Below are 25,306 nucleotides of genomic sequence, written 5' to 3'. Positions count from 1 at the left end.
TGGCACTTCTGGGGCCCCTGGGGAACCTCCCCAGAAATTACACCACTTACGGAGTGTCACATGACTCTGTTGTGACACCACCCTGGGCACGTGCTAGTCATAACACATAAGTCTGTGCTGCAGCCCTCTATGAACCACAGCACCTGGAGATAATGTGACCATGATGTGAGGTTGAGGCGTAAGCCCTCTTTTTGATGCTTAGAATACATATAAGGAGCCCCCTAAGCAGCCTATGCCAAACCCAGGAGCAGCCCTCCAGAAAGAGTTTGCTCAGTCGTATAAAGAGATACAGGCACCTCATCAAAAGACGCCCTCTGATGATGATTTGAACACTCTTAATAGATAGTAACACAGCCTGAAACCAGCGACGATGGAGCAGAGTGTGCACAAGAAAGATTTTAAAGAGGGTGGTCATGACGTTACCAGGTTTTATGAGAAACTCTGCCGCCAGCTTGAAAAACTCAGCCTCAAGGAGTTTTCGCAACTGATATCACCTATTAAGGGCTCCAGCAGCGACAGTGAAGCCTTGAGTAACGAAGCAATGGCAGGAAACAACGTAATTGAAATGGAAGATGGTGAAGAATCTATAACAGCTCCTAACTCACCGGTCTATAAAGATATGGAGTGCCTGGAGTTACTGGCTCCGAAGGCTATCGTTGTGCAACAGCCATGTGCAAACTTTGACACTGGATTAGCTTTGATTAATATGAGAGAGAAGATTTTATAACAGCTGCCAAGTCCCTCGAAAATGCAACGTTTTTAACTAATATTTTGTCTTTTTTAACCATAGGAAGAATCAGCAAAAACAGTCGGGGTCGAGAGGACACCGCTGACAGTTAACACCATAAATTATTACTTCCTAAGCTGTTCAAAACAGACTAAAAGCTTCACAATCCAAAACAAAGAGCCGTGAAGAAATGTGTTTGAACCTATAATATCACAGATTTGGAAAAATAAGCCACAGGTGTACCCTACATGTCGCCTGTTAGAGGTTTTGCTGGGAGTGTAGTGAACGCATGTCTCAAACGTGACTTTTATAACCTCTGCAGCAATAAAATTAATGATCCACAGCAGGAGGCTCACAAGTGTCTATTTGCCTCATACACATCAAGAGTAATCCGTCATATATGAAGCTTGTTAGACCTACACAAAGTGTATAAACTGTTAAGACGTGTGCATGGTTTTTGCGAAGAAAAGAAAAATGTCCACCATCATATGATTAAGGTCTTGTCGACCACGCTCAAAGAGCTTCGGCGAGCCAGGATCAAAACTCGGCCGTATGCAAGGACTGTGTATGTATTTTGTTAGAAGGATGGGAGAAAGGGCTGCAGAAAGACGTATGTGTGATATGTATTTTAAAAATCGACGAGTCGGCTCTTTAGCCCCATGGAAATTGTTTTAATAATGATGAGCTCACATAGTATTGTGTCATTCATATATTATTTAACGTAACGTACTAACTCACTTTTAGGACAAACATCAGAATGTCGGTGCGCAAAATCATTCTGAGTGACGTCCAGGATACAAATGTATTATCAGGTTGATGTATGTGTTGCGTAAAGAAAAAATCGCCGAATACAACCCTCAACTCTTTCCTATCTGAAGCTTTTATGAACCGCCCACACTGATGCAGTGTGACAGCCCTAAATGTTTAGCCAACTGACATGTCAATGTGTAGCGACATTGGAGCTCGTACAAATACCCTGTGGGGGAGTTAATATTACCACCGACGACCATCTTACATATCACATTGTAGTTTTTGACTGAGATTATTTCAGAAAAAAAGCTTTTGTATTCTCGGACAGAGAATTGTACGATGTTTTGAATGCTGTCTGTATCCTAAGCGTACAAAGTTAAAGGAGGGTTGACAGTGAAGTCCTGTCAAGAGCCTTTGAGTTTATACCTGTAAAGATATCAAAACTTGTGACACTCCGACAAATATTCTGCTGACCCTCCAGTAATGTCTGTAGCGTGTGTCGTAAAAATCAGCAAGCTATCCCATAACAATGACAAGACCTGTACTATGAAACTGTAAAGTATGCTGACATTCTTCATTTTAAATAAAATGAACTCACACAAAACCATTGTCTATCATTTCATGGGATGCCAGGCAGATAACATGTTGGGGGACAGGTTAAGGAAGCTTTATTATAATACAAGTGGGGTCTGACGCATTGGAAACGCCAAAGTTCTGTTTAGAAGGGCTCTAGCTGAAAATGAGCTGGTAAACAGAGCGCAGGTGAAGAACTGTTATGTGGGGTAGAGGTATACTCACTCCACAAACTAGCCAGAAGATGTGCTAAGGGGAGACTGTCCATTGTTAATTTGCAGGTAGATAATCAATGGCAGGCTAACATAATCAGTCTTCAAGATCTAGCCAAGAATAATATGGATTTCGATATATGTTAACAGTAAGGTGATATAACTAGCACTAGGATCCATAGGGCCTTTAAAGTCATCTTCAGGAATGGGAGAACCCCTCAAAAACTGCAAACAGACAATGGAAAAGAATTCTTAAACAAGTTTTTCAGAAGTTATTAAAACAACAAACTGTTCAGCATTTTTTAACACACACAGAGGTAAAATCTGCCATGATAAAGCATTTTAACAGAACTTTACATTTTAAGATTTGGTGATATTTTAAGACCTGCAACACCTACCGATATGTGGATGTTGTACAGGCATCTATTGATGTTTATAATGCCAGCTATCATAGAACCATCAAAACGTTTCCGGTAGAGGTAAAATCCAATAATCCTTTAGCAGTGTGGAGAATGGTGTACATGAGCTGTTTAGCTACAAAGGTAAAGAAGCCTTTTTTAAAAGAGGGTGATCATGTTTGGGTGTCAAAGTTGAAAGGGGTCTTCACGAAAAGCTACCAGCAGACTTTGAGTGACACAATATCTATAGTGAAGAAGGTATATATCTTTATAGGTTGAAGTACTATAAGGTGAATCGGTGTCGGATGCCATTTACAACAAGGAATTACAAAAGGTCCTGGATCATCCACACTGAGTGTACAGGGTTGAAAAGATTCTGAACCAGTAAGGTAGCAGTGCAAACAGACAGACCTTTGTCAAATGGAGGGGGTGGCCTGAGAAATTTACCTGGTCATCTTCCTTCAGGGAGTCTTAGTGCAGGGGATCTCTGAAGATGACAATATGGAGACACCGTCATTTCTTATTACCATGTTGTCCAGAGCTTTGAAGAACATGTTCCCCGCCAATCAAATCATGAAACTGGCTAAACCTGTAGACCTAAAAGGAGACTAGGAGGTAGCCTTTACCAAAATCCAATATCTGAGAACATAGAATCCTTTTACAATTCTCAAGATCCAAATTTACTATAAAACATGATCAGGACCCCTTGATAATCCACACTGGCTTTCCTCACAACTATTACCCCGGCGTCACTCCGGTGGTCAATGCCATCATCAAATCCATAGCCAGCACCAACACCTATTTGAATATTCAGCTAGTACAAGATAACGTTAGAAGGAAGGTGTTTCTTAAAATTCCACGTTGTGGTTAGGGGTGGGCGAAATTTGGGTAACTGCGTTACGAAATGGTAAAAAATCTCTGCAAACACGCAAAAATTCCGCAAGAAAGCAGAATTGCTTGTTCGCGATGCTTTTTTCTAGTTCGCAATCGCTGTTTTCTTGCTCGGGGGAAATATCTTGCGAACACGCATTTTGAGAACGGGAACAAGCAAAAAATTTCACGAACTCGCAGAACGCAGAATTTTGGGCAATTTCGCGTTCTCCGCGGAACGCGAAATTACCCAAATTCCGCGAGCGGAATGGAATTTACCGCCCAGGCCTAGTTGTGATATAGAAATTAGCCGTCCAAGAAAATTAAGCAGAGTTTTAGGCACAGTACAACATATAAAAAGCTGGGAAACGCCTGAACCTACGTGCCCCGATATTAATGGAGGGTTCTAAACACTCTACGGGGCATATTCTCAAGAACGTGTGATAGCCATCGCAAAAGTAACTTAACGTAACTGTGCATATCGCAGTCTATCATGAGAAAATAACACTGTCTTAACATCCAATTCCCAACCAGGCAGCACCATGCAACAGTAGCATGATAACGTGCCAAAATACTGCGCAAAATTCAATGCGACTAACAAAAAATGCGAAACACAAATGCCAAAAAAGTTGCTATGCCACAAAGCGCGACACCAAAATCAACGATAACCAGAGACAGCCCTGCAATACCCTCGCTTCATGTGCACAGACAACCCATGCGGTCCAATACACACAGCAGACAAACAATGCACAAGAACAAAAAACACTTTAAGTGGGCTGAGGGAATTTTTAAGACTCAACACGGATTAAGTCCCCCTATTTCATTTATCACAAAAACAAAATGAATAATCCGTTGTCTATAGAACCAGCTGCTGATCTAGATACATTCCTAGAACAAAGTGCAAAAAAGATACTATCAAACTGAGTGTAACCAAAGAGGATCAAGACAAGATATAGAGATTAAAGAAAAGGAAGGACCCATTCAGGATTGTTGGAGTCCCATCATTCACCAAAGTGACCAGTGTCATCATTTGGCGTTCCAACCAACCTCCTCTCCTTCCTCGCAGAACACGGAGGAATACTGAGTGAGTTGTATCCTCTGTTGGGTCTTATTAAAGGAAAAGAGAGCATAGAGGAAGGTTTAGACCTTGTATTTACCCCCTTGGGATAGTTCCAATTAGAAAAGTGCAGTGCGAGAAGTTGAAAAGTGTATAGTTAAAATAGGATTTGCAAGTGAAGGAAAAAATCTTTTCTTTTTAATGACCACAAATGCATTCCTACTTAAAAAATAGTGCAGGAAAAAAAGCAGATCAAAGAGTTCACTGCTGATAAATGGTGGGCATGTTTCAGCCAATGGGACATCTGTCCCCGGCTTTCTTCAGGACCTCACCAAAAATGTTCTTTGCTACTGCAATACTTTTAACGTGAAAATCAATTCTAAATTCTTAATACACATACGGTATGGGTTCACTAAACCCTTGTTCTCTTATTCTGCTCCTCTGTATCTACAAGATGTATAGGACATCTGCAAAACAATAAGGTTACAATTTCAGTAATAATGCATCAAAATATTTTTGGACACATTCTAACGGTGGAAAAAACTGCTTGGTATTCAGAGAAATCATTGCAATCGTATGAAGCTCAGATGCTCACCTGTGGAGCATGAGGACTAGACCTCACCTCACTCAGCATCAGCTCCAGTCAATGAGGTGCCGCTCTAAAAGGTATCCACCAAGTACCCAGAACAAAGGGGATACAAAAATGATATTTAAAACATGCGTTTATGTCCATGTATCAACTGTTGCATGTATCACTTATTCATTAAATGCATGCTTTGGAAAAAAGTATATCATGTAGAGTATACAGCAAAGACAATTAAAACCGCTATTATTTAATGGCAGGTTAAGGGGATGGCACCTAGATGAACTGCAGTCATCTATCTTATCTATCATCATCATTGTATTCATTCCGCTTATATTACAGGAGCTGGCAATCATTGTGAAGCCACAATGAGCACTCTTTTCTACTCATGTACATTACTATAAATCTAATCAAAAGATTTATGGAATGTACTTTGTGTCTAGTGTCTATTAACATTGTTTTCATGTGGAATGGCTCTAACATGTCAAATCAGCTGCTGTATATATAAGTCTTGCAAGTCACAGGATTACTTGCTCTTATGTGTCTTATCAGGCATGAAATAGTCTGATTCAAGGGCGCAATGCATGAACCTGTTAAGATCTTAAATAATCTAATCTGTTCTCTATGTGTCTCTTTTTGGAACTGTTTCTGTGCCCGTGTGTTTGCAAGCACGACCCGGGAAAGTCAAGCACTCTATAATTATCAGTCTTAACCTCTGCTATGCTACAGAGTTCATCTCAAACATATAACAAACTGTTATGTCTTCAAGCGCAGTTATTTGCTGCTGTATTCGTCCTCGCTCATTATTGATCGTGTTATCGGGCGCTAGAATATAAACTGTAGCATACGCAGTCTAGTTGTTGCACGTCACGTAGGCGTGACGTGCGACGGCAGTGTGAGAAGGTGCGCGCGCAGCCTAGGCAGAGCGCGCGAAGAGCAGATAATGATCGGAAGCGCCGGCCGGCGCTCCTCTGTCACTTCTACTTAAACAATAAAGTTCGTTTATTACCAACCCAGCACAGTGCCATTATTTACAAGGTAAAAAACTTTACAGTGGCGACGAGGACGGGAAGCCTCCACCGGCACCCTACAGAAAAAAAAAAAAAAAAAAATAGAAAATCGAACCACCACCCCCACGTGGGCTGCAGCAGAGCAGGCGACCTCCAGACCACGGAGGACACTGCGCAGAGAGGCGCTACTGGGCCAGCAGTGGAGAGAACAAGGGAGCACAGCTGAACCCACTAAGGGAGACAGGCAGAGGAGCGGGGCAGTGCCACAGCAACCAGAGGGGCGGCGCAGTGGCCAGAGAGGCAGCGCTGAAAACCACAGAAGACCGATCACCGCGTACACCTTCCCATCACACCGTGGAAGGTAGGGACAGCGCTGGCTGCCAAAGGGGAAGAAGGGGGGACTGGCACTAGGAGTCCCCAGGAGGACGCCGATACAGAAGTAAAAGACAGCACCCCTGGGAGCCCCACTAGCAAGGCCATAAAAGCGACAGAGAGCAGGGAGGTGAAAATGAGCACACCGGCAGGATATGCAATCGCACCGGTGCAATTCCTACCGAAACCGGGTGAACCCCTGATGAAGTGGGAGGATTGGAAGGAATATATTGATAATTTCATTGGGGTCCTGGAGGACGAAAATGAAGAGAAGTTCACCCCCCAAAGGAAAAAACGCATATTGCTGCTGAACTTGGGACCGGAGGGTCTCAGGATTTACAAGAGTCTGGTGCCCAAGAAGAGAGAGGACACCGATAAGGACGTATATGCCCATGCAGTAGAAGACCTGGATGAGAGGTACCGCCCCACCATATGTGTGTCAGTGGACAGGTTCAACTTCCAGCAAAGGAAACAGCGGGCTGGGGAAACCATAGAAGAATATGTAGGGGCCCTAAGGAAACTAGCAGCCCCGTGTAAATACGCACTGTGGGAGGATGAGTTCATAAAGGACCAGATCGTGATGCACACTACGAGTGCACAGGTCCAGGATAAGCTGTGGGCGAGCGGCGACACCACGCTCAAAGAAGTTATGGTCATCGTAAAAAGGGCCGAGCTTGCTAGGAGGTGTGCGGCAGCCACCAAGAAAGATGTGGTCACTCCGACAATGGTGAACAGGATACAAGAAGGAGGCCACCGCAAGGACCAAAGAGGAAAAGACTCAGCAGCCCAAGGAACGAGCAGGTGGCAAGGGAAACAACAAGGGAGTGACAGCAGAAAATCGTGCTACAGATGTGGCAGTTGGTCCCACGATGCCCGTGACAGAAGATGTCCTGCGTTCAGAGCCAAGTGCCTACACTGCGGAATCCTGGGCCACTATGAAAAGGTGTGTAGGAAGAAACATTCGAAGGAAACTGTGAAATGTGTTGAGCATGGTGAAGAAGATCCGGAAGAAGTAGAAGAAGAAGAGGTGATCACGGTCCTGTGCATATACGACCAAGTGATGAGCATAGAAGGGAGGAAATCCACAAAACCCATCCTGGACATGTCGATGGGAGGAATCACCATCACCGTGGTGGCGGACACAGGATCCCCCTTCACCATCATCCAACAGGCAGTATGGGAAGAAATATTCAGACCCACGTTGGGACCGGAGTTGGAAAAGCTAGACATCAGACCGGTCACTTACAATGGGGACCGAATTCCTATGTTGGGTTTCCGCCGCCTACTGTTTGAGTTCAGGGGCCGGTCAGCACGGTGCAAGCTGTACATTGCAGAAAAGGGACCCTCGGTCTTGGGATGGCTGGACCAAGGAGACCTAGGAATCAAACTGGATCCAGGAGGGAAAGAGCAGATTTTACTGACAGAGCAAGAAGAATGGCCGGACATGAACAAATGGAAGGAGAACTACCCGAAGGTATTTGGTGGCACAGTGGGACGGATGGAAAACTTCCAACACAGGATTGTGCTCAAGGAAGGGGCCATTCCGGTAGCCCACAAGGTGAGAAATGTGCCGATTGCGGTGAGAGAAGCAGTCCAAACTGAACTCCAAGAGTTGGAAAAGAAAGGAATAATCGAGCCGATAACATGTGCAGAGTGGTTGGCGCCCCTGGTGGTCGTAATGAAGCCAAATGGGAAGGTCCGGCTCTGCGTGGACCTGAGAGAACTGAATAAGAATATCGTTGTGGAGAAATTTCCCCTCCCCAGAATCGAGGAAATGTTGACCAAGACCAGGGGGGTGCAGTGGTATTCCACCATCGACTTGACCTCGGCCTATCACCAAATTGCACTGCACCCGGACAGCAAACGACTCACGTCCTTCATCACCCCGTTTGGGTGTTACCAATTTTGTCGGATGCCTTTTGGGCTGGCCTCAGCTGCCGCTGTGTTTCAGAAAATGATGCACCAACTATTCAGAGACTGCAAGGATGTCCAGTATTTCCAGGATGACATCTTGGTGATGGGGCGAGACCAGCAAGATCATGACCAAAAGCTGGGGAAGGTGCTGAAGACACTAGAGAACAAAGGCCTCACGGCGGAGTGGTCGAAGTGTCGTTTGGGACTGCAATCGGTGACGTACCTAGGTCACGAGATCGGACGACAGGGCGTTACCCCCAAGTCGGAAAATGTCAAAGCCATCGCTGAAGCACCGCCGCCCAGGAACAAGGAAGAGGTCAGGTCGTTCCTGGGGATGGCGGAGTACTACAGCAAGTTTGTGGTACACTTCGCTTCCAAGACCCTCAATCTGAGGCTATTGACCAGAGACAGCACAGTGTTCCAATGGACACCGGAAGCCCAAGCAGAGTTTGAATTGATCAAAAGGGATGTTGCAGGAGCTGTTCCCCTCAAGGGATATGACCCACAAGGCACCACCATACTGACGACAGATGCCAGTGACAAAGGCCTGGGTGCTGTACTCATGCAAGACAGAGGCAGAGGGGAGATGGAAACCATCAGCTTTGCATCCAGAGCACTGACGGATACAGAGAGCAAATACAGCGTGATCGAGAAAGAAATGCTGGCGGTCGTATGGGCCATGATGAGATTCCGGCAATTCCTGTGGGGAACACGCTTCTTACTCAGAACAGACCACAAACCGTTGGTGAAGGTGCTGACGTCGAGCGGACATGCCAGTGCCACCCCTCGGATATCCAAGATGTCTCTAAAGTTGCTCGAGTTCAGGTATGATGTTGAGTACATTCCGGGGAGCCGGAACAGAGTAGCGGACTATCTGAGCAGGGCAGCCGCCATGGAGCCAGGAGAGGAAGACCCTGCCGGCAGTGGGGACTTGGTAGCTCTAATAGAGGACCAAGAGAAGTTGATCAGTCTACAAGAGTGGACAGAGTCATATGAAGAAGACACCGACATAAAGGAAGTGAAGGAATACATCGTACATGGATGGCCGGATAAAAGGAACGTGAGAGCAAACCTCAAGCCGTACTTCGAAATGCGGGAAGAACTGTCGATAGGAGACAGAGGGATCTTCATATACAGAGGAGAGAAGGTGATTCCCCCAAGTACTCTCACCTCCAAACTGATGGACTTGCTACATGAGGGACACCTGGGCATAGGGAAACTCAAGGCACGCGCTAAACAAAATTACTGGTGGCCAGGCATGGACATAAGGGCTGAAAGGCATGTCAGAGAGTGTCCCCAATGTCAACGGGCGGACAAGACATTAAAACCATTGAGGCCAGCGATAGGAAAGTTTGACCCCCCTTCAAACCCGTGGGAAGAACTATCCATAGACATTTTGGGACCGGTCCTAGACGACCAAGGCAAACAGAAATATGTGTGTGTGCTTATGGACCGATATTCAAAGTGGCCAGAACTGAGAGTAGATGAAGCCATGGACACGGAGAACATCCTTAAGTTTCTGTCTGAGACTTTCACGAGGGAAGGAATACCTAAATCAATCTTGAGTGACAATGGGCCCCAGTTCACGTCAGAAAAATGGAATAAGTTCATGCACAGAAATGGCGTCACCGTCAAACACACCTCAATCTACCATCCGGCCGGAAACGGTTTAGTGGAAAGATTTAACAGGGTAGTGATGGGAGCCATACAAGCGGCCATCTCAAGTGAACAGAACTGGGAGAAGGCGCTAGAGAACATGGTATGGGCCTACAGAATAACTCCTACAGGAACGGGGTATAGTCCATTCCAAATACTGAGAGGACGTGAACCCTTTACCCACGACAACAGAATTTGGAAAGAAAAGCTCATCACCAGTGAATGGTCCCCCGCGGTGGTGCGGGCCAACTTGGAGAAAGCACAGACAATCTACAGTAACCACTACAACAAACGAAGGAATGTCAAAGGCACAGGTCTGGAACAAGGAGAGTGGGTAAGAGTAAGATTGGCCACCCTGCAGAAGAAGGGAGACAGCAAGTACAGCAAGCCGTTGCAAGTGGTAGAAGTGTATGATCGGACTGCCCTACTAAGCGACGGGAACGTGTGGTCCCAAGACCGCATGGCCAGGTGCAACAAAGTTTTGGGCTGGGAACAACAGAGCGCCGACGGGAAAGACATGGAAGGCCCCGAAGTGGAGACGGATCAAGCAGCTGCGGAACAGCAAGTTGTAGAGAGAGCCGGAACGGAAAGCGGAGAAGAAGGAGAAAATGGTAGTCAAGGATTTGAATGGGACAGGCTGGAGAGAAGCACGCAGGAAGGACGAGTTGAGAATGAGGGGGCAGTAATCCCTGGGACTCAGAGTCAAGAGTCTATGGGGAACCCAGTCAAGGTCACAAGGAGTGGAAGGCAGGTGGTAAGACCTTCCAGATACCGAGATTTTGAATTGGACGATGAACTGTAAGTGACTCTTTCCTGATCAATAAAAAGGGGGAGATATGTAGCATACGCAGTCTAGTTGTTGCACGTCACGTAGGCGTGACGTGTGACGGCAGTGTGAGAAGGTGCGCGCGCAGCCTAGGCAGAGCGCGCGAAGAGCAGATAATGATCGGAAGCGCCGGCCGGCGCTCCTCTGTCACTTCTACTTAAACAATAAAGTTCGTTTATTACCAACCCAGCACAGTGCCATTATTTACAAGGTAAAAAACTTTACAGCGCAATAGTCTGCAGTGCCTCTTGTAGAGTTCAATACAAGCCTGTATTATTGTCTATTATAAGCACAATCGCTACTAGGAGTCAAATCAGTAGGTAGAAAGTATAAGCCTTTGTTTACTGTGAGTTACATCGTTTCTTTTTTACAGGTAAATACACACTCTCATCAGAAGTTGCCCCTTACCTGTCCGTCATTACCTCACGCTAAAACAAAGCTGGGATGGAGGTATCGTACTGGGGAAATGAGCCCCCTTTTATGTGGTCTACTTCCCATCAGGTGAAAACAATTGGCGTCCCAAGGGTGCTAAAAAATCGCGTTAAAAGATTTATTTATAGAACCGGTTTTCTAGTGCAAGTGACACATTGATACATTTTACTAAGAAAATAAATGAAGAAAAGCATCAAAATGTTAACTATGGCAGAACTATCCACAGAAACACACACACTCATATACAATGGTTCAAAATTCAGACAAAACATTAGGGAGGAACCATGCATTCATTAAGAACAAGGGGGCATATTATCAACGGTCAGCGACAATTATCGCTGGCCGTGCTTAGCGATAATTATGTCATAGCAGGATATCTCTAGAATGTATCGCCCTGGTGGTGCGTTATTAACAACGCGTTTCTCCAGGGCGATAAAAATTCCAGAGATAGCGAGGTTATCACCCTTTTGCAGGGAACATCGCTGGTTTTCCATCGATGTTCCCTGCAAAACGGCTATATCCTTGCTGATAGGACCCAAAGGTCGTACCAGCATAATCCACCCCAATGTTGGGGATATGTAAGTCTGCTTTTTAACAGACGTTAGTTTTTGGAGAAAACAGCTGTTTTCTCCAAAAACTAACATGTGCTAAAATGGGAAAAAGGGTGCTAACATGCGATTATGCAAGTTAGCACTCTCTTGCAAATAGGGTGATAGTTTTATCTCTGCTTTTTTGGCTTTTTAAGCCAAAAAAGCAGAGATAAAGGCCTTGTAAATATGCCCCAATGTCTTTTTAGGTTCCAGAGGCAAAGGTTGCTCCATGAGGGGATAGCTGGGGAAAGTTGGAGTTTTTGGCATCTTACGGTGGGGGTTTAAAGCAACAGGTGTTGGAGTACTTGGTGTGCTGTAAGTCAGCTCATTCAAACTTTTACGATTTACAAAAGGGGGTGGTGATGAACAGAGTGTCTGAGTTAAACAGACCACTCTTACCCAGTCCAAAGATCAGGGCTTGATCCATCACCGTTATTTATCTCACTGCCCCATCCCAGCTCAGAACCTGGCTATATGCAAATCAGTCTGTCCCTGGCCCAGTGCATCATGGGAACAGGGCAGACTAAACTACCAAGCCAATTCTTCACCAGAAAGGAGACAAGCTACCGGGGACCGGTTTCTGGCATTTCAGCCTTCTTCGGCCCGGCTTGCTTGAATCCTGATGGAGCAGTGAGAAAGGGACTCATGTCTGAGTATACCCTGCCACACCTATAGTGGCCAAAAACGATTTACAAAAGGGGGTGGTGATGAACAGAGTGTCTGAGTTAAACAGACCACTCTTACCCAGTCCAAAGATCAGGGCTTAATCCATCACCGTTATTTATCTCACTGCCCCATCCCAGCTCAGAACCTGGCTATATGCAAATCAGTCTGTCCCTGGCCCAGTGCATCATGGGAACAGGGCAGACTAAACTACCAAGCCAATTCTTCACCAGAAAGGAGACAAGCTACCGGGGACCGGTTTCTGGCATTTCAGCCTTCTTCGGCCCGGCTTGCTTGAATCCTGATGGAGCAGTGAGAAAGGGACTCATGTCTGAGTATACCCTGCCACACCTATAGTGGCCAAAAACGATTTACAAAAGGGGGTGGTGATGAACAGAGTGTCTGAGTTAAACAGACCACTCTTACCCAGTCCAAAGATCAGGGCTTGATCCATCACCGTTATTTATTTCACTGCCCCATCCCAGCTCAGAACCTGGCTATATGCAAATCAGTCTGTCCCTGGCCCAGTGCATCATGGGAACAGGGCAGACTAAACTACCAAACCAATTCTTCACCAGAAAGGAGACAAGCTACCGGGGACCGGTTTCTGGCATTTCAGCCTTCTTCGGCCCGGCTTGCTTGAATCCTGATGGAGCAGTGAGAAAGGGACTCATGTCTGAGTATACCCTGCCACACCTATAGTGGCCAAAAACGATTTACAAAAGGGGGTGGTGATGAACAGAGTGTCTGAGTTAAACAGACCACTCTTACCCAGTCCAAAGATCAGGGCTTGATCCATCACCGTTATTTATCTCACTGCCCCATCCCAGCTCAGAACCTGGCTATATGCAAATCAGTCTGTCCCTGGCCCAGTGCATCATGGGAACAGGGCAGACTAAACTACCAAGCCAATTCTTCACCAGAAAGGAGACAAGCTACCGGGGACCGGTTTCTGGCATTTCAGCCTTCTTCGGCCCGGCTTGCTTGAATCCTGATGGAGCAGTGAGAAAGGGACTCATGTCTGAGTATACCCTGCCACACCTATAGTGGCCAAAAACGATTTACAAAAGGGGGTGGTGATGAACAGAGTGTCTGAGTTAAACAGACCACTCTTACCCAGTCCAAAGATCAGGGCTTGATCCATCACCGTTATTTATCTCACTGCCCCATCCCAGCTCAGAACCTGGCTATATGCAAATCAGTCTGTCCCTGGCCCAGTGCATCATGGGAACAGGGCAGACTAAACTACCAAGCCAATTCTTCACCAGAAAGGAGACAAGCTACCGGGGACCGGTTTCTGGCATTTCAGCCTTCTTCGGCCCGGCTTGCTTGAATCCTGATGGAGCAGTGAGAAAGGGACTCATGTCTGAGTATACCCTGCCACACCTATAGTGGCCAAAAACGATTTACAAAAGGGGGTGGTGATGAACAGAGTGTCTGAGTTAAACAGACCACTCTTACCCAGTCCAAAGATCAGGGCTTGATCCATCACCGTTATTTATCTCACTGCCCCATCCCAGCTCAGAACCTGGCTATATGCAAATCAGTCTGTCCCTGGCCCAGTGCATCATGGGAACAGGGCAGACTAAACTACCAAGCCAATTCTTCACCAGAAAGGAGACAAGCTACCGGGGACCGGTTTCTGGCATTTCAGCCTTCTTCGGCCCGGCTTGCTTGAATCCTGATGGAGCAGTGAAAAAGGGACTCATGTCTGAGTATACCCTGCCACACCTATAGTGGCCAAAAACGATTTACAAAAGGGGGTGGTGATGAACAGAGTGTCTGAGTTAAACAGACCACTCTTACCCAGTCCAAAGATCAGGGCTTGATCCATCACCGTTATTTATCTCACTGCCCCATCCCAGCTCAGAACCTGGCTATATGCAAATCAGTCTGTCCCTGGCCCAGTGCATCATGGGAACAGGGCAGACTAAACTACCAAGCCAATTCTTCACCAGAAAGGAGACAAGCTACCGGGAACCGGTTTCTGGCATTTCAGCCTTCTTCGGCTCGGCTTGCTTGAATCCTGATGGAGCAGTGAGAAAGGGACTCATGTCTGAGTATACCCTGCCACACCTATAGTGGCCAAAAACGATTTACAAAAGGGGGTGGTGATGAACAGAGTGTCTGAGTTAAACAGACCACTCTTACTGAGTCCAAAGATCAGGGCTTGATCCATCACCGTTATTTATCTCACTGCCCCATCCCAGCTCAGAACCTGGCTATATGCAAATCAGTCTGTCCCTGGCCCAGTGCATCATGGGAACAGGGCAGACTAAACTACCAAGCCAATTCTTCACCAGAAAGGAGACAAGCTACCGGGGACCGGTTTCTAGCATTTCAGCCTTCTTCGGCCCGGCTTGCTTGAATCCTGATGGAGCAGTGAGAAAGGGACTCATGTCTGAGTATACCCTGCCACACCTATAGTGGCCAAAAACGATTTACAAAAGGGGGTGGTGATGAACAGAGTGTCTGAGTTAAACAGACCACTCTTACCCAGTCCAAAGATCAGGGCTTGATCCATCACCGTTATTTATCTCACTGCCCCATCCCAGCTCAGAACCTGGCTATATGCAAATCAGTCTGTCCCTGGCCCAGTGCATCATGGGAACAGGGCAGACTAAACTACCAAGCCAATTCTTCACCAGAAAGGAGACAAGCTACCGGGGACCGGTTTCTGGCATTTCAGCCTTCTTCGGCCCGGCTTGCTTGAATCCTGATGGAGCAGTGAGAAAGGGACTCATGTCTGAGTATACCCTGCCACACCTATAGTGGCCAAAAACGATTTACAAAAGGGGGTGGTGATGAACAGAGTGTCTGAGTTAAACAGACCACTCTTACCCAGTCCAAAGATCAGGGCTTGATCCATCACCGTTATTTATCTCACTGCCCCATCCCAGCTCAGAACCTGGCTATATGCAAATCAGTCTGTCCCTGGCCCAGTGCATCATGGGAACAGGGCAGACTAAACTACCAAGCCAATTCTTCACCAGAAAGGAGACAAGCTACCGGGGACCGGTTTCTGGCATTTCAGCCTTCTTCGGCCCGGCTTGCTTGAATCCTGATGGAGCAGTGAGAAAGGGACTCATGTCTGAGTATACCCTGCCACACCTATAGTGGCCAAAAACGATTTACAAAAGGGGGTGGTGATGAACAGAGTGTCTGAGTTAAACAGACCACTCTTACCCAGTCCAAAGATCAGGGCTTGATCCATCACCGTTATTTATCTCACTGCCCCATCCCAGCTCAGAACCTGGCTATATGCAAATCAGTCTGTCCCTGGCCCAGTGCATCATGGGAACAGGGCAGACTAAACTACCAAGCCAATTCTTCACCAGAAAGGAGACAAGCTACCGGGGACCGGTTTCTGGCATTTCAGCCTTCTTCGGCCCGGCTTGCTTGAATCCTGATGGAGCAGTGAGAAAGGGACTCATGTCTGAGTATACCCTGCCACACCTATAGTGGCCAAAAACGATTTACACCATCAGGATTCAAGCAAGCCGGGCCGAAGAGGCTGAAATGCCAGAAACCGGTCCCCGGTAGCTTGTTTCCTTCCCAGTGTAAGAATTGGCTTTTGTAGTTTGGTTTGCCCTGTTCCCATCATGCACTGGGACAGGAACAGACTAATTTGCATACAGCCAGGTTCTGAAACTGGGATGGTGCAGTGAGCTAAAAAACGGTGTTGGATCTAGCCCTGATCTCTTGACTGGGTGAGAGTATTCTGTTTAATTCAGAGACTCTGTCCCTCACCACCCCTTGTTGTAAATATTTTTGTCCACCCTAAGCGTGGAAGGGTATACTCAGATGTGAGTCCCTTGCTCATTGCACCATCAGGATTCAAGCAAGCCGGGCCGAAGAGGCTGAAATGCCAGAAACCGGTCCCCGGTAGCTTGTTTCCTTCCCAGTGTAAAAATTGGCTTTTGTAGTTTGGTTTGCCCTGTTCCCATCATGCACTGGGACAGGAACAGACTAATTTGCATACAGCCAGGTTCTGAAACTGGGATGGTGCAGTGAGCTAAAAAACGGTGTTGGATCTAGCCCTGATCTCTTGACTGGGTGAGAGTATTCTGTTTAATTCAGAGACTCTGTCCCTCACCACCCCTTGTTGTAAATATTTTTGTCCACCCTAAGCGTGGAAGGGTATACTCAGATGTGAGTCCCTTGCTCATTGCACCATCAGGATTCAAGCAAGCCGGGCCGAAGAGGCTGAAATGCCAGAAACCGGTCCCCGGTAGCTTGTTTCCTTCCCAGTGTAAGAATTGGCTTTTGTAGTTTGGTTTGCCCTGTTCCCATCATGCACTGGGACAGGAACAGACTAATTTGCATACAGCCAGGTTCTGAAACTGGGATGGTGCAGTGAGCTAAAAAACGGTGTTGGATCTAGCCCTGATCTCTTGACTGGGTGAGAGTATTCTGTTTAATTCAGAGACTCTGTCCCTCACCACCCCTTGTTGTAAATATTTTTGTCCACCCTAAGCGTGGAAGGGTATACTCAGATGTGAGTCCCTTGCTCATTGCACCATCAGGATTCAAGCAAGCCGGGCCGAAGAGGCTGAAATGCCAGAAACCGGTCCCCGGTAGCTTGTTTCCTTCCCAGTGTAAGAATTGGCTTTTGTAGTTTGGTTTGCCCTGTTCCCATCATGCACTGGGACAGGAACAGACTAATTTGCATACAGCCAGGTTCTGAAACTGGGATGGTGCAGTGAGCTAAAAAACGGTGTTGGATCTAGCCCTGATCTCTTGACTGGGTGAGAGTATTCTGTTTAATTCAGAGACTCTGTCCCTCACCACCCCTTGTTGTAAATATTTTTGTCCACCCTAAGCGTGGAAGGGTATACTCAGATGTGAGTCCCTTGCTCATTGCACCATCAGGATTCAAGCAAGCCGGGCCGAAGAGGCTGAAATGCCAGAAACCGGTCCCCGGTAGCTTGTTTCCTTCCCAGTGTAAGAATTGGCTTTTGTAGTTTGGTTTGCCCTGTTCCCATCATGCACTGGGACAGGAACAGACTAATTTGCATACAGCCAGGTTCTGAAACTGGGATGGTGCAGTGAGCTAAAAAACGGTGTTGGATCTAGCCCTGATCTCTTGACTGGGTGAGAGTATTCTGTTTAATTCAGAGACTCTGTCCCTCACCACCCCTTGTTGTAAATATTTTTGTCCACCCTAAGCGTGGAAGGGTATACTCAGATGTGAGTCCCTTGCTCATTGCACCATCAGGATTCAAGCAAGCCGGGCCGAAGAGGCTGAAATGCCAGAAACCGGTCCCCGGTAGCTTGTTTCCTTCCCAGTGTAAGAATTGGCTTTTGTAGTTTGGTTTGCCCTGTTCCCATCATGCACTGGGACAGGAACAGACTAATTTGCATACAGCCAGGTTCTGAAACTGGGATGGTGCAGTGAGCTAAAAAACGGTGTTGGATCTAGCCCTGATCTCTTGACTGGGTGAGAGTATTCTGTTTAATTCAGAGACTCTGTCCCTCACCACCCCTTGTTGTAAATACATTCAAACTTTTAAGCAGCCGCCTGAGTTTAGCATTACAGACAGTTGTCCAAAAAATAATTCCAACCTCTGGGCGCTTTCTGGAGCAATAGTTTTTTGGGGTGTGTAAGACCTTTGACTAGGCTATGCATGTTGCAGCCAACAACAAGTTCACCTTCGTAGAGAAATTCACCTTTCTAATTCCAAGAGGCCAGGGGCATAATTACAAGCCTCTATTGCCACCACAACAACACTTTTCACGACGTTGTGGTGGTGATGGAGGCTTCATATACAGGGCAGCATTAAGCCACTTGACATGAAAAGGGAGGGTAGTGGGTGTTGCAGTGGGCGTTCCACTGCCGCACCCATTGATTTTGATGCTGCCCCATATTTACAAAGGTTGCATAAATATGTAGCATCACCAAAATTAAGACCAGAGAAAACCCGTTCTTCCCATGGCGCAATGAGGAGAAATGTTTAATTTCTCCTTGTATTTGCTTTTTCCATGTGTGCTGCATTGAATAGCGCACATGGAAACAGCAAAATGCCGTTGATTGTTTATGTGCAGGGAGTGGTCCCTTCTTGCACATAGACAATCATTAAGCAGCACACATAAAAGTTGGAAATGTGGTGCAGACCTATGTTTCAGAAGGCCATGCATTTGGTTACCAGAAATGGTGGAGCGCAGTGTTAAGCCAAGAAGGCTAACGCCGTGCTCCATCATTTCCATTGTAAATATACCCCTAGGTCTTTAGAAGCTGAAATTTACTTAGCAACATTTGCATGGGACCTCTGTACCTTTGACTTATATTTTTAAAAGTTCTTCAACAATGATGTCTGAGGATGGGGATAGTTTTTGTGGCATTGATGGGGGTGGTTGCAGCTGTTCAGAGTCAGGGGGCATATAAAGTCAACCTGTTTCTCTCATCAGTCCCCTGCCTGTAATAGTTTAAAATGTTTTGAAGAACCCTGGAGTAAAGACTTGTTTTGTTGTAAGGTTTTAAATAAGTACAGCTCAAAATGTCTTTAATCTCGACATCCAGACGCTGCGTCTCATTTTTCTGGATATCCCAAGCGTCGCCCGTAGACGTCCCCAACTGCTCCAGCTGTTGCTATGGTCCCAGGTACATCTCTTTGGCATACTCCATAAGTTCCAGATTAGGAGGCTGATAATTAGTGGTAGAGCTATGCTTAACAAAGTACCTATAAAACGTCCAGACTACTTTACTATTTTCTTCTTAGAAAAGAGAGAAGCCCAATTAATACTGAGTTTCTTGATGAGGTGACACTTCTTCTACAAAACACGATACTGGTGCTTTGATATAGGGACATTATGTTTTAGGGTGTTTATGGCAATTTCTGAAATTGCGACAACTAAATCATCTGAAGCTGCATACAAGATGGCCTTTTTTTGCTTGGGCCTAGCTGTGACTTGCATTTTTAGGAGAGTTAGATTACAGTGTAGACACGCTGACATGGTCAATACTTGATTTTATAAGGTCTAGTTTGTAAAAGTTACAAGAGTCTTTTAACAATTCTTTTTATGCGCTTTGGGCTGGGTTTTAACCCGTTGGCTGCTTCCGCTTTTTTTGCAGCAGTGCAGCAGTTTTAAAAACCGGCCAAGGTCACGTCGGCCTTTGGCCGGCGGCAGCACCAGCGAGGTAGTGCTGCCGTCGGTCAATGGCCGACGGCAGCAGCCAACGGGTTAAGTGTGCAAATGATGAAAAGATTGGGTTGGAAAATACCAGCATTGAGTATTGAGTTTTAAGTCTATCAGTAAGTAAACATGGTGTTTCTCAGCATCATCCTTAAAGACTTCCAAGAAAAACTGTGTGTTTCCAGTACATCTCTTTAGCTATAATGGATATCTGTTTTTTGGCACGGGCTAACAAATAAAAAGAGGTATGACGTGTTGAGAGCTATAGGTCGACTGCTCTTACCCTTGTAAAACAAGTTCTGCATGATGTAGCATACGCTTAGATTGCGATGGTGTGAATGTTGAGTAAAAGCTTTCTCTATCTCAGGGTGATCCCCACATTCGCTCATAAGGTTGTCTACAATCACCATGTATACAAGCCCTGTAGGTAAGAATACATCATTGGATCGGTCTATGCTAGGTTGTTTTTTCCAATGATCATTTTATCGTTTGCACGGTTGCTCGAGGTAGAGTATTTGTTCACCAGATGCTTTAAACTGTTGATTTTAACTGTGTTGTTAACACTTAAGGTAACGCTTTTGACTTTTATACATTCAACATTGTTAGAAGATCTGTAACAATAGGCCTTGGGACCGGCTGGGGTGAATTAAACTATGTACTCATCATGTTCTAGCTCGCTGGTCAAATCGCTAAATAATCACTGAGTTGGGAATCTTTCTCCCCTAGTATGCTCACAAAAATAACAGATTCACTATTGTCATATAGACTCCAGTCCTGAAATGTATTCATCCCATCGTAAAGCTCTAAATGAGCGTGAGCGGTTATGAAGCAGGCTATGAAGATGTTATATATTCTTACAAGTTCTGGAGTACTCTTTAGTACATTTCCAATATAGTGCTGTGGTTTCGTCATTGATAAATTCGCAGTTGGACACCTTGTAACACAGCCCAAAGAGACATTTAAACAGTTTGTCAGGATCTTTGATAATTGTAGTGTTTGACAAGCTTGTATGTTGTGCAAATTTTTCCCATAAGGAATTGGAGCAGAGACAGTGTTAACTTCGATGAAATCAGGTCTCAAGCATATAGCCTCAATGGCGTAGTAATCATTGATGTACTTTTGCTTTGAGGCCTTGTTAATACACCGTTCTGGAAACCCAGACACCTCCTGCTTATCACTGAGAAATACGTTAATATACTTAAATATACTCAGAAAAGAGCTGGCTTGTCCTCTGAAAAAATGCGAAATTACGTGCATTTTTCCAAGTCTGTACCTTTCTCCAGGGCTGCCTGTACCTCAATGCTACACCAAGTCCCAGGGATCACCCTTTACTCGTCAGTATCTCTGTACTCGCTTGTCTCTATATTTCAGTTCATGTTCGACAAGGGGGGAAGATTAGCTTACTATCAAATCTGTACAGTAGTATGGGTAAGTAAATCCTGTGGGGTGGGTAGACTTGACATTTATCCAAATCAAAAGTATTTGTCGATGGCTTTAAGGTCCCTATATATGATGTGAGGGTGCCCTAAGATGTATAACTATGTCTAGTTCACAAACGTATAAAGAATTGTGAAATCGTTGTAATGTAATTTCTCACCCTCTCCCACAGCCCTGTACAATTGTATAGCATTTGTATGACCCCCCCAAATAAGGCAGTGCAGGGCTCAAAATGTTTGGATAACTCATTGCTCTTAATGAAGGAGCCAAGTTCTACATCTGATGTAAGCATGGGCGAATTTTGCAAATTCGCGATCCGCGAATTTGCGGGTTTGCAAATTCGCGATCTGCAAAATTCGCGAATTTGTGCGAATTCGCGGATTTTCGTCTTTTTGCGTGTTCGCGGAGTTTTTTGCGTGTTCGTGGGGTTTTTTGCATGTTCGCGGGGATTTTTGCGTCTTCGGGTGCCGCTTGCATAGTGAAGTTACCCATGCAGTCGTTTATGGGAGAGGGAGAGAGAGATAGATAGATAGATAGATAGATAGATAGATAGATAGATAGAAAGAGAGATAGAAAGAGAGAGAAAGAGAGGGAAAGAGAGAGGGAGAGAGAGAACAAGAGAAAGAAAGAGAGGCCGGATCTCTGAAGGGCCAGATTCCTGAGTTGCCCCTAGAGAACATACAGCTTTTTATTTTTAGCAAAATGCATATGAAAATTGTGCTGTAAAGGTCTCTTTTGGTTTAACCCCTCCTGACAACACAAAATGGGTGTATTTGCCATCCTCTCCCTTCTTCCTGTTTTTTATATCTGTAAGTGCTTCCTGATGAGGTTTAATTCCTTAGACAGGTGCCTCGTTGCCTACTTGTAACTATTCTCTGACCCTGCTTCAAGGGTCAGAGCAGGGTCAGAGAATAGTTGCAAGTAAGCAACGAGGCACCAGGAAGCAATTAGCAGCAGGTGTCCAAGTTGAAGTTAATTTGTTTGTAACCCTTTTGTAAAAGGTTACAAAGAAATTAGGTTCAACTTTTGCACCTGCTGCTGTAACCCTTGCTTGGCTGAAAATTTGTCCCCGCTAATTCCCGGATTTTACCGCGATTTCGCGAGATTCGCGGATCGCGAAATAGCGGAAAATCCGCAAATTCGCCCGCGAAACGGATTTTACGCCCACCCTTAATCTGATGTTAACATATCTAGCCGCTCGTGCTCCCAGAGGGATCTCAGTACAAAACCACAGTTTTCATCATATTGAGACTTCAACAGAGTGCATGTGCAAGTGTTCAAATTTGGTACCCAAAGCTTAATAAACTTGTGAGGTTTGTAGCAGTGGGGAGAAATCATGTTAAAAGCATCTGTTGTATTCAAAGGCTGCTGCCACGCCATTGATTACAGCATATCCATCTAGGAAATTAAGGCCAACACGGTATTCACTGCTTTACATGGTGCGTTCGATCAAGATGTTTCGCTTGTCAGAGACGTACATGAGCCACAGAGTAGAGGGGGTAGAATGAAGCTTCAGATTACCGTTATAGAGGTCAGGCAGCACTAGAGCAATGCTCTTAGATTGGAAAAATGTGCTTGTAGATAGACATACACATGGAAGCCAGTGTGAAGTGTTGAAAAAGGTCCAGTACATAATGGATTTTGTCATTTCAGGAGTACTGGGGTTCAGAGCATTTTCTTGTTTTGTCATCTTTACAACAACGTCTCTGAAAAGATTGCAAGATTTTCTCAAGATGATTACATCTGCCTGATAGTAAGCTTTCAACATGGTTTGAAAATGAAACAACTTTTCACAATTTGTACCATACCAATGTAGAAAGCTCTCTTTTTCCATTGGCATCATATACTCAACCCCATACCTGTCGGGCGGAGGCATGACATCCTTATAATTCTGATTTACCCAGTTGTTAAAAAAGTGGGGGAAATAACCATTCTAACCTCAAAAACCGAAGGTTTTTGGCATCTTGCAAAATTTCATGGGTAAAAAATTCAAACTATCTATGAACCTTATATGTAAAGAAACAGACATTAACAGCATTATTTTGGAGCCCTAGTTAATGAGTTCTACAGGGATCTTTTCACGAATCAAATCTTGAAAAATATAGAACGCTTTTGAGTTATGGGCCATCAGGGTATAGCCGTTGAATTGTTTCTGCATGAATGTTTTAAGGAATTCATTAACGCAATAAGGGCCTTCTAACTCCCAGTTTTCATTCAAAGCTAGATGATGCACAGAAATATACTTAGGCTCGTGCACTCCGGTCTCTTGGGTACACTCTATATCAAAAACTATGTAGTCTTCTGATTTGGTCTCAGGCCAGCCTTTAGTCACGCAATACATGTCATGATCAGCGGCTGTGTAGTGCCCACATCCCGCAGTCTTTTTTAGGGATACACTGACCTTATCTGTCCTTTCCTGGGACCTTTCTGCCTCTGTGCCACTCGTTTCCCCCTCAATTGTTGTGCCCTTTTGCCTTTTGTTTTCTTCATCGCCCCTCGCCGCTGCGTCCCAGCCCCCCTGACTGCCCATTCGCTGCCCCCACCTCCTGCCTCCCAGCTGCTCCTCCCACCTCCCCATATAGGCCGGCCACTGCGCGGTGAGGAGAGCGACCCTTGACCCTTCCAGGTAGGTTGCTCCCCATCCACACAGCACCGCCTGTGCCCGTTCTCTCCCTCGCTGCCCCGTGTCTCTCTGCCCAGTTTACCTTCTGCTCCCCTCAATGCCCCCATGTTTCTCTGCCCGGTTTTTCCAACTGCTCCCCTCGCGGCCCCCGTGTCTCTCTGCCCGTTTTTGCCTTCTGTTGCTTAGCTGCCCTGTATTTCTGTGACCTTTCTGCCTTCTGTGCCACTCGGTTCCCCCATTTGTAATCCCTTTTCTGCCTTTCTTGTGACCTTTTGCCCTCTGTGCCAATCGTTTCCCCTGTTTTCTGTGACCTTTTTGCCCTTCCTGTGACCTTTTTGCCTTCTGTGCCACTCGTTTCCCCCTGTATTCTTGTGACCTTTTTTCCCTTTTTGTGACCTTTCTGCCCTCTGTGCCACTCGTTTCCCCCTGAATTGTTGTGCCCTTTTGCCTTCTGTTTCCTTCCTCGCCCCTCACCTGCAACTGCGTCCCCTGCGGCTCTGCCCCCCTGACTGCCCATTCACCCGCCACCACTATGACGCCAGCACTCTGCATGCTCTCAACCCCAGACGGACCCACAGCTGTTTCAAGGCTGCCCCGAAACGCATACCAGCCACAGAGCCGACAAACCACCTGCCAAGAAAGACCTCAACCACCTCCGATGCATACTACTGAATGCAAACAAGCCGTCGAGCTCTGGGACCTGCTCAACACAACCTCCCCTGATGTTGCTTCCTGACAGAGACCTGGTTGAACAACTGCACAGCACCAGACATCGCCATAGCCATCCCAGATGGCTACAAGATCACCTGCAGAGACCGCACCAACAGAGTCGGAGGAGGAATCGCCATCGTCCACAAGAACAGCATCAGGGTCTCGACTAGCACTGACGACGCGCTCAGCACCGCCAAACACATGCATTTCCAGATCCACACAGACCCCAACTCCACCCTCAATGGCACCCTCGTCTACCGAGCCCCCGGACCCTGCCCCCAGTTCAGAGACACCATCGCCGACTTCATCAGCACGCACGGCCTGACCTCCACCGACTACATCCTCCTCGGAAACCTGAACTTCTACCTTGAGAACAACAACAAAAACTCCACAACCCTGATCGATAACCTCGCCAACCTCGGACTGAGACAACTCGTCACAACGCCCACCCACTCCGCTGGCCACACGCTCGACCCCGTCTTCTCCTCAAGCCCGCACGTCTCCGTCAGCCACACCACCGAACTCCTCCGGACCGACCATCGCTGCATCCACTTCACCTTCCAGAAACCCACCACACACCACCGCACCCAACAGATCCCCTGCCACTGCTGGAGCAAACTCACCAAAGACCAACTACATGCAAACCTTGCTTTCAGCCCACCCACTGAACCCTCCAACACCGACGTCGCTGCCCACAACCTCTGATGCTGGACCGAGGACTGCGCCAACACCCTTGCCCCATAGAAGAAACCCCCCATAGAGACACCA

General features: G+C 46.2%; 1 protein-coding gene and 1 pseudogene across 2 annotated transcripts in view; both read left to right on the top strand.

Annotated features, from left to right (window-relative positions):
- Window positions 1–25,306, top strand: part of SERPINA10 (serpin family A member 10) — a 218,944-nt gene that overhangs the window by 94,695 nt on the left and 98,943 nt on the right. The window lies entirely within an intron of this gene.
- On the top strand, window positions 371–1,402 carry LOC147690124 (uncharacterized; annotated as a pseudogene).

The sequence above is a fragment of the Lissotriton vulgaris genome, chromosome 9, assembly GCF_964263255.1.
Source record: "Lissotriton vulgaris chromosome 9, aLisVul1.2, whole genome shotgun sequence".
In the NCBI taxonomy this organism is placed as follows: domain Eukaryota; kingdom Metazoa; phylum Chordata; class Amphibia; order Caudata; family Salamandridae; genus Lissotriton; species Lissotriton vulgaris.
This window is presented reverse-complemented; position numbering and strand designations above follow the sequence as displayed.